At 40.1% G+C, this 20373-nt stretch overlaps 1 long non-coding RNA gene across 1 annotated transcript; it reads right to left on the reverse strand.

Moving 5' to 3' along the window:
* Nucleotides 1–1163: 1163 nt before the first annotated feature.
* LOC112532754 lies at nucleotides 1164–8252 on the reverse strand. Its single transcript, XR_005861608.2, has 3 exons — nucleotides 8165–8252; nucleotides 5692–5757; nucleotides 1164–3848 (listed from the first exon to the last, which is right to left on the reverse strand). It is a non-coding gene; the product is annotated as an uncharacterized LOC112532754 (long non-coding RNA).
* Nucleotides 8253–20373: the final 12121 nt, after the last annotated feature.

Genomic DNA, 20373 nt, shown 5'->3' on the forward strand with positions numbered 1-20373 from the left:
TTTGTTAGGAAGTGATAGAGGAATGTAATTGTTTAAGTCCCATATCCTTAGAAAATTGGGTAAAAACACCATATACTTTTAACTGGAACAACAGACTGCTCAAATACTGGCCAAGGACCACCTGTCTATTTTTGTAGAAATGAATTGCATGTTCATAGCAACAAGGCTAAATATAAGTCAGCTCCATAACATGAAAAGAGCAGTGGGAACAGATGCATTTTGTTTGTGAAGTGAACCATACAGGCTCTTTGGAACTAAAAGACTGAAGTACAGCAGTCTTTCATGTCTTTATTGAGCAGCAGTGCTAACTGAGGAGGAGCCTAAGGAGTGCAGAAGTTGTAATTGGAGCTCTACAAAACAGAACAGGAGTGAAATAATTGTGGCCATTTAAATACTGAGAGGTGATGTGTTTAACAATATCTGAGTATGTTAAAGGGAATGGGAATAATATGTAATTTTGCTTGAGAAACCAGGCATTAAGAAGACAGCTCACACTATGCTTACAACTCTGGGAGCTGTGTTCTTTTTTTACTGATTATCTTTCAGGTGCACGTACCATTTTTCCAGCTCTGCTCTTCTCCCATCACACATAATGTATGTCCACAGTTTGTTCAGTTCAGTATTTCCCTTAGAGCACTACTGAGATAGTAGATGAGTGCATGCTGAGTTCTGCCACAAGAAATTGCCAGTTAATTGCCCCCCTTCGGATCTCTTACATAGCTTAACCATCAATAGGTGCATCTTTTTGTTTAATGACTGAGTGTTTGCTTTCTGTTTATGAGCAATCTCTGAACTCAGTGTCCCAGGCTGCTCTGCAGGGTTGTTAAAATCTTCAGGCAGCTTCTATGAGACTTAAAGCTTTTTTTGTGGATACTCAGTCTAAACTCCATGCCAGTTACCACAGTCAGCTTTCACAGAACAACAGTTTGGCAGATCTGTCAAGGGATCCTGCTGAATTCAGAAGGCGGAATTCTGAAATATGTTGCTGAAAGAACAAAATGCTAGGTGTGAAAATCCTCTTTATGCTTAGAAAGTAACACAGCTTCAGCACCTTTTCACCTAAGGATCCCTTTAAAATAGGACACCTAAAGCAAGAAAACGTATTCCTTACATGAGCACTTTCAATGCAGTTCAACTATTTCAGATATTTTATCTTGAGCTAAAGGAATCAAAACAATGCCTCTTTATTAATGGTCATATTATTTCAGCAGATAATTGTAAATAAAACGTTCAACTGTAATTATTTAGCATGGCAATTAGGATTATTACATTTTCCCTCAAATTATTTTGGTACAACAGTGCAAACAAACCTGATTTCATTAAGCAGACTTGCCTGAACTCTTTTCCAAAAGGCTAACATGCTACAATAGCCCTTTGCAGAGCCTGCTGACGTATGTATACATCTCCTGTACAGTCTGCTTCTTGGAGCGCTCTTAGCGCTCAGCAGCCTATTGGCCTTAACTTGGAGAGTTCAGAACGTGTTCTCTGGGGATGCTCCTAGGAGGTACATTCTGGTTAAGGCTACTGAAAAGGTAACTGTGATGTTTGAATTCCTTCCTTTCTGGGAGCTTCCCTCCACAGGCTGACCACATTAGACATGAGAACTGACAGGAATAATATGTGGTCTGTCCATCTGAGAAAGAGGGAAGAGGAGTTGTCCGTGTTAGAAATATTTGTTCAGCTGCTGCTGGAATAAGGCCACTCAAAGTCACTATTTACAGTATGAAGCGTGCTGCAGTCCATTTATATTCTAAAGATAACAAAACAAGATAAAGAACCCATTCTTTGGGATGGTTTTGACAAAAGTTTCAGAGAAATAAAAATTAGTCAACTGAAACTTGAGGAGTACAGATATTTTTATTTGCTTGGCTGCAAAATACTTATTCCATGTCAGCTTATGGTGACTTGGCATTGCTCAGTCATGCCCAAAAGGAGCAAACTGTGACACAGCTGGGGACCAGAGGAACCTTTAACTGCCCCTATGAGCTGCAGAGTTTCCTTGCTGAGGGCCTAAGCACAGGGCAGCTTCACGCAACATTTTCTTTCAAGAGGTTGTGACTGAGCCGGCAGAACTGCTCTGCAAAAGTCTACTGCAAATTTTGATAGCTTAAGGATTTTGGAGGACTGAGGGGATGGCCCTGGGAACAAATTTCCCCACAGCCCCTGCATATCGTGAAGCAGTGGGAACACAAATGGTGTCTGGAGAGAAACACACAAAATAGCAGAGGTAACATATCCCCATGGAAGGAAATACGGAAAGAACAAGAAAAAAATTAAATACTTCTCCCAGGAAAAATGTTTTGTAGAAAAAAGCATCCTAAATATCTTCTGAAAACTTTCTTCCTCATCTGAACAGAAGTAGAATCTTTACATTAATATAATCAGGAAATGTGTATTATTATTTTTTTTTTTTTTACGTTACAATATTTCTCTTCATTTTGAGCAGAGTTGCAGTCCTAAAAGTTGTCTTACAATAAAGAAATTGCTGTTTTTGTCACACAGAGTTCATGAACCTTCACTGCCTTTTTACTGCCTTTTCTGTGCCAGAATGGCCTTTCCAGAGATTTTCAGTTGTCTGAGAAGTACAGTCATGCTTTGGCTCCTTTGTTTTCTGCTATTTTCTGTGCTTTCATTAGAGCTTGAAGCTGGCAGATAGCACAAATCTCAGTGCTAAACCACTGAATCTACAGAAGAATGGAACACATCTCAGCACCTTTAAGTCCTTGCTCTGATTCCTAGTCAGTTGTTCTCGTTCTGTCGAAAGAGTCAAAAAAGACATTTGTGCTCCCACTGTTTGTTTCCTCTGTTTCTTTAATTTGGTGGGACTATGTGGACATATGGAGGAACACATTTTCTGAATGAAGGATTTCAGAGAATAGAGGAACCAGACTCCGGAATCACAGCAAGTGCAGCCTTGATTAGCTGATAAGAGCAAGGCTTCTTTGAAGAGGAATACGTAGATTTCTTCTCTCTCCACTGATAACGAGTTCTCATCCAGTTCTGCTTTGATCACTCAGCTTGTTTTCAGTAATGAAATGGTAAATGGACTTAAATTTCTTGGGCGCTAACTTGGGGTACCGGTTCAAACTCAGAGTTATAAAGAAAGGTAAGGTTTCATTTTATTTGCTTAGCTGAGGTAAAATCTCAATGTTTTTCTTATCTAAATGGAAGAGACCCCGGCCAATAATTGGCTCTTCAACAGAAAGCTGTAACTTCAAACTGATCTCATATTTCTTTCTGATGTTCCATCTGCTGTCTGGTTGACATTCCCCATTCAGATGCTGAGGACGTAGGTCAGGTAAGTAACAGAGCTTGGAAACTGAAGCACCAGAAGATGATATGAATAAATGCTGCACTTTCTGGCGAGTGTAAATTCTTTCAAATGTGATAAAGAAATCGAAATACAGATCCACGTTCTTCTTTCCACTGGCCATGCACCTCCATATCCACACAGCTTCAAACCACAGAACACTGCCTGTGTCTTCTGGATACGTGCATTTTTCAGCATATCACTTACTGGCTAAGGGTAATTTGGTATTCACAGATGAATTTGACATCAGAAAAGAGGGATCTGGAGGAGCTACTCTACCGGCGGTGCTTTATCAGGGTTATCAGAAGCTTTCATGGACTAAGTTTCAAGGTGCAGGCTGTATGTGGGGCCTAGTGCCAAACAAGATGTTCTGAATGTGTGCAACATTTCTTGAGGCCATGCTATTATAAATTCCAACGATCTTCATCTCTGGAAAAGTTAGCAAGCAAATGTTGTACTGAATGAATAAAGACATAGTCAGAGAAAGATTTCTTGGTGACCATTTTGGTCTTCTAATTCTCTTCATTGAAAGGCTGAGCTGTTAACAAAAAAAATGCATTTCTAATCATTCTCACTAACCCTGCAAGATATCAGTGTGTTATCCTGCTTCTTATTAGATAAGTTACAATTTAATGGTGACATATTGATAGCTGTGCAGTGTGCAACAACTAAAAATTTAAGGAATAATATAGGTGCAGATAATTCAGTTCAGGAGGACTGCATGCATTTCTTACAGTGTGTTCTTACTCAGCTGACTGCACTCTTATCTACGAGTAACGCTGCTCAAGAAAAAAGAACTAACAGTTTCACAAGACCTCTCAGAGGAAGTGATACAAGGCATTATTAGATGTACTAGAGGATGAGTCAGCAATTCTTGTCTTACATCATGCTGAATAAATGTATCAGAAGTCTGGTTACAATCATAAAGTGATAGAATGGGGAATGTGAACGCATTCTGGAAGCCTTAAGCACAGCGTAGGTTAGAAATGGAGGAGGCACATCTGACTAGGTTTTGGGGAGCACCATCCTTCCCTGCTCCCTCACCGTAGGCTTTACTTTTGCTTCTGAACTCATCTAGAGTGAGATGGCTTTGCGCCATCCTCATGGTGCTGACTGATGGTTAGTTAACACAGGTTAGTTATTTCTTGGGCTTGGTGGCTGCAGGGAAGCACCATTTCTAGACTTGTGTAGTCTCAGTCATTTGTTGTTAAAATCTAAAAAAGTCTGAATTTCTGGGGAAAAAAAGAGGCATAGGCCAAGAAGAATTGTCTAAATACAGCTGTGCGGAAGTTCTGAGACCTATGTAGTACAAGCGGAAAAGCTAAGTAGGCAAGTATAGTAACTATAACCTCTTGTGCACGGTGGACGCTACCGATGGCCTGTGCTGGGCAGCACTGCTAAAACAGCAAACTAACTCAGCATGTCTCTTCAACAGCCCCCAGGTGTCCAACCTACCACAGTCTGAGGCTTTGTAGAGAAAACACCAGAAGCACCATTCCTTGCTTTCTGGGTAAGCGACCCTCCATGGAGACTGAGACACAGGGCTGCCCACACTTCCTGCCTGGAAAACTTTCTTATTTTACAAAGATGGATTTCATGTGCCAGAAAAATTACACAATTATATTTCGCTTACAGGCAAAAATGCAAGAGCTGCATCTTCGCATGGCTATGTCACCACAGACATTTTACCTTCCATTCCAATAACATGAAATTCGTGAGAACTTTTCGTTATGTGATCCTCAGACTCTTACATTACAAGGCAAATAGTTAAGAAGTGGTATACTTTCTGCTCTGTTAAAAGACACCAATGTGTTTTAAATGGTCTGACTTCAAATGGTCAGTAGAATCCTTATCTCACTATCAGTCCTCATGGCTGATTGCGCTGTTTTCAGAGCACATGCTCAGCAGCAGCAGATGATGCCCTGGCGTGAGCACATTTGGTGGGTTCAGTGCTGGTCAGCCACTGCACGGAGGTCAGGTCAGGACACATGCAGGGAGTGGTGCTCCCAGACTGAGCAGAGAAAACTGCAGTCTTCTTCCTTCCTTACAAGATGTTACTGCTTGTCCCCTTGCAGCTGTGCTGAATGGGCTGCTCTGCACAACCTTTCCCCCCAGCAAGGCTAAGGCACCCAGGTGAGGCCAGTAGCATCTGTGCTGGCATCAAAAACACCAGCATGGGGGCCAGAGGACAAGGAGATGATGAATCTTGGGCTGTGGAAGAGGGACATCAGCCTGTCTTAAATGGACTTTGTCAAGTTCATGCCAGCAGCCCACACTGCACTCTTTATGCTGATAAACTCAGGACTTCAGCCTGGGACTCCATCGTGCCAGGGCAGAAGAAATAAGGGAGAAGGTCACTACAAACCCAGAGATAAACTCACAGGGCAGTTCTTGTCTCTCCTTCCGCCTGCAGGACGCCAGTGGTAAGGGAACAGTCATTACAAAGCCTATTAGAGAACATAATTAACTCCAGCTGGAACTTTTGAACTCAACTTTTAAAAACCTCTCATTAAAGACATTAAGCAATCACCTTTTCAAAGACCTCACTGGGCACCACTTCCCTCATATTAATTCAATCTTTAATTGATATTGAGAAGTTCTTTTTTCCTTTGAGTCTAACAAATAACAAGCTCTGTGCTGAAAGTAATAACCTCACCAGAGAGAAACATAACTAAGAGGTGAGTGATATCTGCTACCCCTGTGTGTATGAGAGGGTAAGTGAGGTTTGCTCTAAGGTGTCTCAAGCTCAGAAAACTCACAGAATGGTTTGAAAATATTTTGGTGACCTTTTTTTTTTCCTGTTTAAAAACTGATGTTGTGAAAGGAAGAATTACTGTGGAAGATATACTTGCCATTTTTTTTTCTTCTCAAGAAGATAGCAAAGGTAGGAGAATGCTCATCCTTACTGATCAGCAGCTATTCAGCAGGCATTAAACAATAGGGAATATTAGTAGCTTACATGTGCTTTGCCAAATCAAATGCTATTTTCGGTATGACTCAGTGGGAATGATTCAGCAGTTTCCTAGCCAGCAAATAGTTCAGACCTGTCCCAGAGTATTTTAAGGTTTGCTGTCACATGTTGCTTAGTTGCAGCTCTCCCATTTTACTTTATCTGTGATTATATGGTAACTCCATTAATGTATCACCCATTAGAAGTATAAGAGCACATGAGGCTATGCAAAATAATGAGAGGATTCAGTTGTCACTAGAGATATTCTTATTGAACATAATTATCTTAGGCACTCTTTATGATACTTCACTTCTTGTAAGAAAACTATATTCGAGCTAAAGAGATTCCACACCCATGAAATATAATTGTGGCAGGGTGACCTTATTTATATTACACCATATAGCTTTATGTCACTTTGTGCACAGGTAGGAGAGCAACTGAACAATACAATAATTAGAGGTCATCTGTAAGACTGGAAATTTGAAATGACAAGGCAGAAACACTATCGAAGTAGGATTCAGCTATCTTGAAATGCAGGATGTGTGTTGAAGGATGCTTTTGTTGTTTGATCTACAGTCAGGTATGCATTACTGTAAGTATCATTGTAGGTAGCTGTTGAGGGTTCTTTCTATGTAGCAGGAACCCAGAGTCAAAAGCAACAAGCTCATTGCTTGTTCTTGTTGTTGCTGCCTGTGCCTTAAAAATTGTGATTAGAACTAAAAAGGAAACAAAACTCTCGTGATGGATGGTTCAGCAGTTTGTAAATCTCCTTTCCTTATTCACACAAGAATGCCTTGCTCTCATCCCCTTTCCCTGTTATCTTTTTGGGCTAACGTCATGTGCAGGAGTGTCTCCTCCATCAGCTTTGCCAGGAAGTCCTGATGTGGTGCTCTCCTGTGGGCCACTATTTGGAACTCCCTGCAGCAGCGGCCCACCTGGCCTCTAAGCCGAGCTGTTATGGTCCCCTCTCAGTTTTCAAACAGAAAATAGAGAGCAGCTCATTAGATGCCTCTGCGTGCATCCACCTTGGTGCTTGCAGAGAGAAGAAAGGCCTGTGTGTTAAGAAGCATCCTCTGGAAACTGATACGGCCCATAGAGTTGTGAGGTAGCCCTGGGCCCAAGAAGTGTCTATGGAGCTTTCTGCAGAAGCAACCCTGCCAGGGACTGCTCAGCAGGTTTGTTTTCTGTGGGGCAGGAAGGTTGCTGGAAAAGTGTGGAGCAACCTCCAGCATCTGTATAATTGAATGTGTTCCTCTGAAGAAAAATTTCTTGCTATTTCTTTTGCAGGGAGGGGCAGGGAACAAGAGCAGGAAAGAATTTGACCTGATAGCAGTCCCCACTGGGAAAACAGAGCGTGATCAGCACAGTTTGTGGGAGAGTTGGTGAGAATTCACGTGGCCCCTTTTGTTTCTGTGGGAGTCAGTACCTAAATGCCTTTGCAAAGTCAATCTGTGATCTTGAACTGAAGTGAGTTTTCCAGCTGGGTAGTAAAACTAGATATTGGTTCAGAGATTGACATGGGGGGAAAAAGGAATTCTTGAGGAAAGAAAAAGCACGGATCTTGATCAGCCTCAAAAACCTGCATGTTCTTGACAGAGCCAACAAAAAAATAACAGCAAAAGAACATATACACTAGATTGTATGTTGGGAAAGCCAAAGTACTAAGCCTTCTCCAAAATGTGACTTATAAAACATCATCCTCTAAACATGAGTAACTGCAAAGTAGAACATTGAAATGCTTTTAAATGCCGAACCCCAAACATTTCTTTTATTTAAGTCACGAGGAAAATCTGTTCATTTTAGTTCAAATTTTTATATTCAAAGAAATCTGCAGGGCTTCATATATATATTGTATAGCAGAAGCTGACCTGTGACTACAGGCTTAACACAGTATGAATTAGTACCTTAAAATGGAATCTTTCTTTTCACTGGTTTCCCTCAGAGCTGATACTGTTGTGTGCGAGGCGAGCCTGATGAAGATCTGAAAGCCAGACAGAGCTCACGCTGTCAGCCTCTATGTAAGGCAAAGTTCAGCTTTCTGCACGCTGTCGCTGGGTTTGCTGGCAGGCGCAGCAGAGCTTCCTTCCCTCTCAGCACTGCTGGAAACTTACTGCGCTGCTCTGAACCTCGCTGCTCTGAACCTCGCCCCGTGGCAGTCTCCGAGCAGCTGATGGACTCACTGAGCACTATTACCTGTACCTACTGGGACAGGGGGCTAAAATTGGTCCTTGGCACTGGTAGAAATGACTTAAGTTCTGAATTTTTATTGAGTAGTTCCAAACAACAGTTCAAACAAGTAGTTCTGGTAAACGGAAATCCATGGTAATCCTGAGCACTGGTAAAGGTAACAATTTTAAATGCTTTGTCCTTAGCTGACGTTCTTTCAGGGTGGTGCTTGTGAGATTCTCTGGCAGTGAGTGTTTTCTTTCTGATTTTTCACCAAGTAGGAAAGTTATTTGCCAACATACTTTGATTTTTTTTTTTTTTTTTTTTTTTTTTGAATGGAGATATTACTTACCTGCTGTAATTCATCCTTCTGCCCAGCACATCATGCTGATTGAGCTGTACATGTGGGTTATTCCTGGAAAACTGGCCTGGAAAACTAAATGCCCTCTGAGACCAGGCTTTGAAATCTGTTCACCCAGACAGTACTGTTAATGAAAACAGAGAGAGATGAACAAGGCCCTCCACCCTTTAGAAGATGAAACAATGTGATCTTCACCACCCATCATCTGTTTCAGATTCTGAAAAGTTTTTTAGTGAATAAGAAGATATAAAGTTTGGATGCCACAAATCTGATTAAGCTATTGACTTGAGGCATAAACTTTTATTTTCACTTCAAGCTATTAACATGTGCAGCAAGCACTTTACACAAACCTGAATGGATTCCCTGTGTGAATAACTGCTGTTCAGAATGAGGAGGAGCTAAAAAATTTTGCTTTTCTTGATAACAAAGCATTATCAGAATGACATTTGCATCTGGTAACAGAATAACAGTCCGCCTCTCCAGCTGCAAATACTGATTCTCTACTGACACAAACTGAAGTCCTACTCACATGGCCAGGAGATGGATACAGTCTGCTCTAAGACAAGTTCATAACTTCTAGTGTGTACTCTGAACTGCACTAAATCCCAAGTTTGAGTTCTGATCGTCAATTCACAAAACAGCTATTGCACAAGATGGCAACATAGCTCATTAGTTAAGAAACAATGTGCTGCTTTGAGATAAAATCTTGATCCATTTGTTAGGAAGCTTACATTTTTTGGAAGGGTCAAGTTTCTCAGTTATGCTTAATGTACAAGGATGGATAGGGACCAATTAACAGAAGGATTTAAGCTTTCTAAACCTGGTGGTACTCCAGCACTAATAATTATTACTTCCTTGACCTGTAATAGTGCTTACTGTTGATTTTTGCTTCTTGTGTTAAGCAGAAGTGCCATTGAAGCTGAGAGTCTACAAGTGAGAAATGTGCATGTAAGATGTTTTTCAAAGTGACCTAGGTCCTACTGACCAGCTGGGATACAGGAGTGGGCACAAGTAACTGCCAGGTTCTCTGTGATAACCAACACCCTGAGAGCAGAGTGCTGCTACCCTGCCATTCAGACCTGTGGGGCACCTTTCGGCTGATGTCCTCGCTGCCCTGAGCCTGAGTCTTGGAGTTTCTTCCACTGTCTGGAGGCTAGAGCCACTGAGTGGCCTTTTGGGCTCCGTTTTTATGCCACAGTCCTCTCATAGTGCATCTGTTATCAGAAATTTTTAAATGCCATACCAAGCCTATGCTTAATTTAATCCAATAAACCTCAACCATGGAATATATGTAACTGTCTTTCATGCTGCCACTGATATGGAAGAAATGAGCGCTGGAGAACAGTTTACTCTTCTTGTCCATAGACTTTGTATAGTACAAACGCTCTAGCTGCTGAAGAGTGTACTCCAGTGTTCAACATCATGAGAGTTTGCCATGATACTTAGTACAGGCGGCTGTCGACTCCGAAACTTCATGTCTGTGGGAACCAGCAAACTCATGTGATGCCTCCCACCTTAACAAGGATCACTTGTTAGAATATTTGCTTTTACTTCTGTACTGAGAAGTAAAAAGTCATGTTTTTCAAGACATGTAGCAAACGCAATCATGCTGATACTTGAAGCTGAGGAGTTTCATTTCCTCGAAACTCTTTTCTTTCCCCTGTCCTTGGAAAAGCAGAAATGCAATTAGGAAGTCAAATTGTTGTTTATTGGTTATCTATGGAAAGTTGGCACATTGTTCACATGATCTTTATTTTTGTCTTGAAAAGAGCTTATGTGCTTCTTTGGCCTTGCTTGTGGTCTGGAATGGATCTCCGTAGCTCCTATCTGTACTCTTTCAGAGTTGTTTTTTTTTTTTTTTTTAAGTATTATATGAATAATAAATATGTGTATAGTATTAGTTTCAAGTAATTTCAGCTGATAGGATAAGAAGGGATTATCAAATGACATCTTAATTAGAAAGTGGTTTTTGCAGTAATTGGTGTGGGGCTGAAAGTTATTGGTCATATCAGAGAGACACTTGCCAGAAATGCAAGGATGAGAGGCAGTGGCTGAGAAGTGACTGTGAACTGCCAAGAGACGCTGAGCAAAGCCGTGTAAGCATATTGAGAGGTGCATGGAGAAAGCTAAACTAGAACAGGAAAAAATCCAGCAATAGATGTGAAAGCGTATATGTTGTCCGTACAGCTGCAACTGAGAACGCATCTTTTCATGTCACCTGCATGTTTCTACCTTTTGGCGAATGAAAGTTAGTATTCATTCAATGTTTTTTTCACTACAGCTTCAGAAATACAACTGTTCTTTGTGAGTCCTGAAAATACCTGGGCTTGGCCAGAGAGAATTGGTTTTTTGAGCAACTTTGGATGGTTCATTCTGTTACATGTTCAAGGGAAAAACAGGTTATGCGGCATCACTTTTTGCTATTTGGTTGAAACAATCCGACAGAAGAATTGCTTCTCTGTATCTTTCTCATCCTAATTAAAATTATCAGTAGCAGATCCATAGTGTGTGCATGATGCCCAACAGCACATCCTTGTAGAGAGGCATACATGTAATGTGAAGCTCTAAATGTGGGGGAAAAAAAGAAAAAAAAAAAAAAAGATTTTGGAAGAGGAAGTTTCTTCAAAAAGGATTTAAGCTGTAAATGGTCTATTTGAACAGATCAAAATCTGAGTTCAGTGCATTGTGATTCTAGCAAGAAGCATGCTCTGAGATGTGCTGCTGGGAGCCATCACGTTCATTGTGCTCCTGACATGTACAAATATACAAGAACCAGTACTTCTGAGGTTTCACATCCTTCTACAGAGTAATCAGAAGACACAGCAGGAGTTGTCTGAGCAGAGATGGGGTACTGCGGAGTCATATGTTTCCCATGGAAATTATTTGTGACTTCCCGCTCTTTATTGCCATTCATCTTCAAAGTGAATAAAAAACAACTCGTCTTGTGGGCAGGACAATTACTTGCTCTGCACAAAGTTTTATGTTGTTCCTAATTCAAACTGGGTTTCCAAGGAGTAAAGTTAGCAGCACCAGAAGTGTGCAATACTGAAGATAAATGACATTTCTTCCTGGTTCTGCTATACCCAGAGGGAAACCTCAAGCCCCAGCACAAACCTCCATCTCAAGCAGAATCATTTAGGGAATAAAAACTAAATGTATCATCCTAGTGCTTGACTACAGTGCCATTAAGACATCTACTTCATATTTTTATTTTAAATCTCCATGTTTTCTTTTTTCTAATTGCAAACGCTCAAGTTCTCCAGCAAGATGCATTTCCTTCTGGGCCAGCCTTAGAGAGAAGTCTTAGAAAAAGAAATAAAACTCTAAGCTGGTTCTAACACTGTGCTTTCTTCTTATTTCTTTGGTTGCCCTCAGACATCTCTGCCTGCTTTCAGAATGCCAAACTTGCTGGAGTCAGACCCGAGGGGAATAACGTGAACTCTGCTAACCCTGATGCTGAGTCCATCTTCCTCATGCTGAACTCCTTAGCTCTTTGTGCCTCTGCTGGCAAGTTCCCAAGTATAATTTGTACTGTAAGATGTCAGGAAAGGCTTGAAAATTTTTAATTTTTTTTTTACTAGCTACCAGAGCTTAATGGGTTTCATCACTCCCTTAAGCTGCAAACAGGATGAATTTACATATTTTACTTTTCTTTTGTCTTCCTACTTTTCACAGTGTTTTCAGTGGGGACGGTGTGGTGTATTGCAGGGAAACTGCCTCTATCTCTGTATGAAATACATGCAATCTCATGAAGGAAGTCAGCTTGCAGGAACAAGAGGAAGGAAATGCTTTTCCTGTTTCATGTTAGCTCCAGAGCCTTGGAAGCTCCCTTTGTGTTTAATCTGACTGAGCAGCGGTTTGTAGGTATGAAAAGAGATGCGTGTGTTGCTAATATCTGATAATCTTTCCTCTTTGGTAGTTGAACTTGGGATAAAATCCTCGGCATAGGTATATTATTAAAAGGATAAATAGTATGTTTTTCTTCCAGTCATACAGTTTGCTGTAGATCAAAAATTGAAGATAAAAGCACACAGGGTGAGAGATATTTCAAGCTTATTTGCTTATTTCAAGCGTTCTGCATCTCAGCTATTTTATTGTTCCTTTCTAAAAATATTTGTTATCCAGACTGAAAGCTTCACTTTGAGATGGTATAAATGATGTCTCATCTGAATGAGGCCATGTATGTGGCCACAAGTGCAGTAAACGTAGCAAGGTATGCCTTGGAGGAAGTCAGGATGGCTTCTGTGGCCCTAGAGGTCCTTGTAGGGACATGTTCTGGTGGGACTGAGACCACAGCTTGCTTCCTTTATCTCCTGGGTGGTTTCTTCTTTGTCAGGATACTTAAAATAAATAAGTGGTATGTGAAAATGTAAAGGTAAAGCTGAAAATCATTATAAACTGGAAGTAATGAGAATGCTACCAGAAGACAGTGCATTACTCAAGAGTTGTTTTTTGTGGTTAGTCAGACTGGCTTTTCTCTGCACAGCTGTGGGGATTACTAAGCATGAAAGATCCACTTATGTAAACCATCCAAGCCACAACAGTTTTGCTACGTCAGCTCTGTCATTGGTTTAGGTGCTGAGAGCAGGAGAAAAGTGCTCTCACTTGTGGCTGGCACAAAGACCAGACATGTCTGAAGCAACTTTTAAGGGGTAAAAATCAAATTATTTTGATTTGGGGAACGTGCTCTTGGGATTTAGGCAAAGTTTAGCATGTTCTTCAGCTTTTATTTACTGTAAGTCATCTCACATGGCAAAATATGTATTTTAGAACCATGTGTGAGAAACTAAAAACTACAAAATACTAAACTGTTCTCTAGTGTCACTGTCTAGTGACATGCTAGCTTCCCTGATGATGCAGAAAGGTGATATCAAACCATATATGATTTCTCTGCCATGCAGCAAGAGTCCTTATCTTTTGGTGGCAAGCTCGCATTTGAGCTTGTGGATGCTCAGACACAAGGATATGAGCCCTCTCTTTCAGTTAGATGTTTGGGGTTTCCTGCTGCATTTACAGGCTTTAGCTCCTTGTTCAGGAACTACTGTAGCAGATAACCGTTTGTGCCGTGCAAGTGTGTTTGATTACACTGGTGTCGTTAGGAGACAATGCAGCCCAGAAACATGAGGTAATCTCTGACTTTTATTGAGTAGGGTAACTGGCTTTAGATGCTGTCACATCATGATATGTTCTGTACGCATAGAAATAGACGGGTATATTTATAATGGAAAATGTGGAAAAGTATCTATTGATAGCACCTCTGCTTTAAAGCGGTACATTCTTTTAAGCCATGGAACCTTAGGAAATACAGTGTACAAATATAATTACATTCCTAATTACTCATTCCTTGAGTTGTTCATATAGACTGCAGGCCTGAAGCTAGAAAGATTATGTATGTATTTCGTCAGGTAATGTTCCTTTTTTTTCAGCAGAAGGGTACTGTCTGCTGAACTTTTCCATGGGGTTGACCTCATGGGCTCCAGTGGGATTATCCTAATTTTAAAGATGGATGTGTGCTCAAGTAGCTGAATTGCTGTCCAAGGAAGCTCTTCTAATTTCAATTTAATTTTATTTTATCTTTTGTAGATCTAGGAAATCAGGTCTTCGGGGAAATAAACAATGTCATAAAACTTAATAGACTTAATCTTTCGGAACCTCTTCAACTCGTGTCCTTGGAAAACCAGAGCTCAGTAAGAACACCCGCTAATTCTTTGGCATGAAATTTCTGCCTCCTCTCCTACCACCAAGGCTTGATTTGCAAAAATATCTAGTGTCTAATCTACCTCAACTGCATACTAAATTTGATTCAAATTTCTTTTAATCCTTTTAAATAACAGTATGTGCTTCAGGGTTGTGAAAGATTAACCCAAACAAATTATCAATGCTCTGCATACAACATCGGGTTTTGATTGCCTGCTTTACTTTCTAAATAAACTTATTCAATAAATAAATGATCAGTCCAGAAGCATGGTAATGATTAATGAGAGATGTTTTGGACTTACCTGCCAATTATCTCTCAGGTGTCTGGATATATTGGTGTAACTTAGAGATTTTCCCTGATTTCTCATGTCAGCAGACAGTTGGGAATTAGTGTTTAAACTGCAGACAAGGGAAAGCACTGAAAGGGAGTAGGTTCTTTGCTATGGAGTGTGACTCTGTATTGTATTGATGGAGCGTTTAAAAGATCCTTTTACATTAATTACACTTTTCATTGAAGAAAGTCAGAAAGAAACTACTCAATTATTGTGGGAATGTAAATTAATTTTGGTATGAAATACAAGGTATATCAATAGAAGTGTGTTTCCTACTAACTTCCTCAGGTTAATATATACAGAAAAGTAGATGAATTAAAAAACAAATAGCCCCTGTAGTCACATTTTTTCTTTTTAGATGACCAATTGTTTTCATGATTGTCACAATTCATGCTATTGGAAGAGTTGAATGGAACAAGTGATTAGTAAAATATGTCTGACCTCCTATGAATGACGCTTGATAGAAGATATGGTATAAAATTATTGTCTTGTTCTATGGAATATACCACTAATATAACAAATCCCCTCAAAGCTCTGTTATTCAGATTTGAAACGTGTTCTCCCTGTCCTTTTATCTCATAATTTCCTCGAGTGGAGCCCAGATATAGGATAATATTCTATCAATAGCAGGTGCTATGGTTCCTTCCCAAGCTCTTTTGGCCCTCTCAGCAGTAACTGTTTGTCTTGTCTGAGCCATTGTTTAGCACTTAGCATGTCTCTTTAAACACCGTATGCTATGAAAACTAACATCTGCTCAACGTGTGTGTGTACGTATATATATATATATATATATATATGCATAGGACATATCAGTACACTTGTAGAAGTAATGTGACAAACCAGAGGCAGAGCTGCCAGGTTACTCCTACAATAATTTTTCCTTTATTTTATCTATCTTAAAAGAGTGAAAGAGCAAAAGCAGCACTGAACTATGACAGCTGGAAGCTTGGGCTGACGGTAGATTTACTGTAAAGAAAATTTTTCAAAGTGTTGCACTCACCTGCTATCTTTTTTTATTTCAGTCCATTATACTCAGAAGTACCAGTGTGATGCACCAAAGAGTTCATTCCCCTTGCAATAGAAGATAGTACACAGATGATTAAGTAGTTAAATTCTAGTGGTCCACAAATATGAACTATCTGAAGCGTTTTTTAGTTACTCATTACTTTAATCAATTAATGTTTATTTAAATGCAAACATGGCTGTTTCGTATGTTTGTTTGGTTTCTGTTTCTTTCATGAGGGACTCATGAGATGAGCAAACAAATCACATGGTATTGGCAAACCTTATTTCTTCAGAACCCACAACCTAAAATGACAAATGTTTTTTATCCAAATGGCAGGGAATGGAAAGAATTGTGACTTTATTAGCTGGCTTTTGATTTGCAGCTTAGACTCAAAGCTGTAAATGTGAACAAAATTGAATTTCCAGCATTTGCTTTTAAGATAGATCGTGTCTCCATCAGTGAGATACCAAAAAGCATGAACTTTTCTCCCCATAAAAGTTCGGTATAAAAAAGCACCAGAAAGGCCTTCTCTCCATGACTGTTCCTTCCTACAGAGTACTTCTGCATTTCTGATTTGTTCAAGGTTTTCTAAAACTTTCTAATAACCTAGTGTATGGGAACTGTTGAATCATGGCCTGAACCTCTGATTGACCACCTGAGGCGAGCACTGAGTCAGCCGTGGGAGCACAGGTGAAGGCAGTTCACCTGTGTGACCGGGAGGGGTGGAGTCAGGCTCCACGTCTCCTAGACCCCATTTAAGGGCTGACTGTGACAGAGGAAGGATCTCTCTCTGGAGATCGCTCCTCTTGGGGCCTTTTTGGTGAGCCCAGGACACAGGTAAGCTTTCCATTCATCTCCAATTATCCCTTTCTAACGCGATAATCTCTCTAGTCTAACATCTGTATACTTATTGACCTTACACCTAGTTTTTCTCTCTTTAAACATATATTTTCCTCATTTCATGCTATTCTTTCTTTATGAGCACCTTCTTGATAGCTTAAACAAGTCATAAATGCAGGATTAGCAAACTGGCACAGTGGGTTGGTTCACGTTCCTTCCTTTGCAGTGTGATCTCACTAATGAATAGTCAAAATGAATTTGGAAAATGAACACTGGATTAAAAAAAAGGCTGCTTTGTACCTCTCAGATTCTACTTAAGAAATGATTAATGTTGACTGGATTTCATTTAGTAGCTTTTAATTTATTACTTTAAATTGAATGTTCACTCTGAAATTCTTTGTTCTTCTATTTCTTGAGAAATAATACCTAAAGATCCCAAAATCACTGCTGTGGAACCCTGCTGGTTTTATTCTTAATAAATTCTATAGATCAGAGCCCACAGCTATTCTGAAACTTGAAAGAAAATGACAAAGTGATTATTTAAGTAAACTATTGACAAAATTCACCTGATGTGTCCTCTTAAGTGAACAGCTTTTTTCTTCCCCTATGGAGAAAAAATTTAACAAATGCCTCATTAAGAGATTTTGTTTTCTGAATTCTGTCAAGATGTTTTCTTTTTAAATTTTAGTTAGATTGGACCTCAGTTTGCATTAGTCTACATGGTTTTTTTTTTTTTTTTTTTTCAGTAGCTCTTGGATCTTAAATAAAAACGATGTTAAAAACTACCATAGGGATTAGGTTCCCTCATGGAAGTAACCCGCTTCCATGGCTCAATTCTGTTTCCTTGGTGAAGAATACTTGGCATGTCTAACAGGACGTAGGTTTGTTTCAAGGTGGCTGTCCAGCACCAAGTGAGCACTTCTAAATACTCTGTGGCTATAGCAGTTTGTTTGATCAGTATACAGATACTCGTGCATGGGAAAGGTCAGCATGCTTTGAGAACAGAAGTTCTCTATTCCTGCCAGGTCTTTGGTTGTGCAAGAGCAACTTGCTCATTGATTACAAGTACTACAGATATGAGCTTGTTTCTATGGAGACATTAAAAGAAAATCAAAACACAATGATTCCCAGATGCAATCTGTGTTTTCCTTTGGAGACCCTTTTCTTCTCTGCAATGTTTTTCCTTTCCTGAAGATCACTATTTTGGTTTTTGTTCCTATGATGATCAGTTGGAGGACTGCAGACTCAATAGTTATTTCCTGCAAATGGGCTGAGGTGCCATACATTTCCTATGCTGCATCCTAAGAAGAGCTCTGCTCTGAGAGCAGTGTTCCCTATAAACCTATTCAAAATTACAAGGCACTCATAATGTTTTGGGTCACTTCTGGCTGAACACCTTGATGTTTGTGTGAGCTTGGGTCAGCTGGGCCTTGATAAGGGACTCTGGTCCCCATGCAGTAGCATATGATCATGCTGGTGCTGTAGGTGGCCCTGTATGTGAGTGCAGGGTGAGGCACAGCAGCCTCTCTGTCTTGATGTGACTGCTTAGCAGGGAGCTCATAAAAAGAGAGGAAACTGATTCCTACCTTGGTTCCATTCAAAAAAGTGAAACTTTGTTGAATTCCTCTGTGCGCATCTCCCTCTTCTCCCCACCCAACTAACTTTTGAACCCTTTGGTCACTTGTTACCCTGTTCAGTTGAGGTGCTGCACTTCTCTATGCTTGTTGGGATAAGCACTCAGTGAGAGGAAAGTTGCTGTGAGCATGCTGCCAAAAAGAGCACCAGAATATTCAGAGAGAGACCGAACGTTCTGTTTAAAGGAGAAGCAGTCGGAGAGCAAATGAAGCTCAAGAGGCCCAAACTACAATGCTACAGGAAAACCAGCAACACTGTGTTGTGCACAGTTGCTCTTTTCTTGAAGCTTTTAGGCATTGGTCTCTTATTTTGCCTGTTCCTCTTTGCTGCTCCTTCTCCTGCCAGCACTCTTGCAATGAGGGTAGGTATCTGTGAGTCTCTGCAGATTTGAAGCCTACAGCCTGCTTAAAATAGATTCATTTGGATGTTGAATTTATGTATTGTACCTTGCACAGTTGTATGTAGTTATAAAGCAGTTTCTCAAACTTACGAATATTTTTTTTTTGCTGCAGGTAGGCAGCTCTCTGAATTGTTCGTATTTGAACTGATGGCCACTTTTAAGTTGAGCTCTCAAGCCTAGTATAGCTGCACTCTATGCATAGTGTAAGATATCTTTGCAGGGTTATCGCCAGCTCTACTGGACTGTTTGCCTTCACTATGTAAATGGCTTGTGGTCTGACTAAGCTGAGAAGGGCTGCAGGAAGCCTCCACCATTTGTATATTGTAGCCCATCTTGAATTGTTTTGTAACTAATTCTACTTACAGTGCATTATTGAGAGTTGGAATGTTTTTTGGAACATTCTTTGCTGGTTAAATGGAAATCATTTATTTATTGCATCCAGGTGATTTTTAGTGATGTGTGTCCAGGGTGGTTTTCTGGGTTCAACTAGACCTGCTGCTTTAGAAGCGGCTTTTTATTTTGAAAATGAGTTTTTCTTTCCATTCAGTCCTTGAGATCAGCAAGTAGATTTCACATAGTGGCAGCTAAACTTTCTTTTTCTGTATTCCCATTCTGCTTGCCCTTTGCAGTCCAGAAATAACATACTGATGGAGGAAGCAATGCAAGCTTTCCTACCATATGTGATAGTTCTCAGAAACCCAGCTTTCCTTTCCACTATGGCAAGTGAAAAAGGGCTCTTTTCAGTATGGGATATTCTGGGTTTTAAATAGTCTCTTTGTTCTGACAGTGTATGTGCTCCTTTTTACATTTGTTTTTAGTTGTAGTAATTTACCTCTGATTCTGAACTTGCATGGGAAACAAAGCAATCTGCAGTCTGTTGGTCTGTGAAACATAAGGGGCCGAGAATAAATCTGGGCAAATAGGTAATTGAACATTGTGACCTTTGGCATCTTGATTGCAGCAGAGCATTACTGTTGATCTGTTTCCTGCACAGCAGAAGGTGGCAGTTTGTCCTTTCTTCCGAGTCAGGCCTCTGATCCTATGAGATGGTTGTCTTTCATACCAGGAAGTAGTATTTAATGTAATTATCATGAATCCGCTGAATCTCTGGAGAAACTAAGCTGAATTTTCTAAGTGCCAAAATAGGAGTGGGACAGATCTCTCCTCCCCCCGATCTCTTCCTTAATAGAACCAGAGCTCAAAGCAGGAGAAGCCACAGCCATGAGATACGCTACGGACAGAGGAAACTCGACCTGAACAAAACCTTTCATTGCGGAAGCATTCCACTTTGAATAAAATTGCATGCTGTCTTTGAGTAACAAACTGCAAGATTACTAAATTGCTCCTTCCTTTAGTATTTGTGAAGTGGTGGCTAAAAATGAAAGAGATGACGTCTCAGGTAATGCAGATAGCTTTGTTTGTTTGTTCTGCCAGCTTAGGGCAGAAATGAGAACTTAAAGGAAATAAACGTGGCCAAGGTAGCTGAAGCTTTGATCATAGTATCAGATCCAAAATACAATAAACTAAGTAGCATTACAGACAGAAGTTGAGGCATGAACAGCATAAACTGATAATCAGTTTTTATGGCTAAGATAATTTAGAGTCTGTGCTGTTTATAAATCAAGGAGTTAGAAGTATAAGCAAGACATTTTGAAAAGTAGGCTCCAGAACTGGCT

Source organism: Gallus gallus, chromosome 7 (genome assembly GCF_016699485.2).
Source record: "Gallus gallus isolate bGalGal1 chromosome 7, bGalGal1.mat.broiler.GRCg7b, whole genome shotgun sequence".
Lineage (NCBI taxonomy): Eukaryota > Metazoa > Chordata > Aves > Galliformes > Phasianidae > Gallus > Gallus gallus.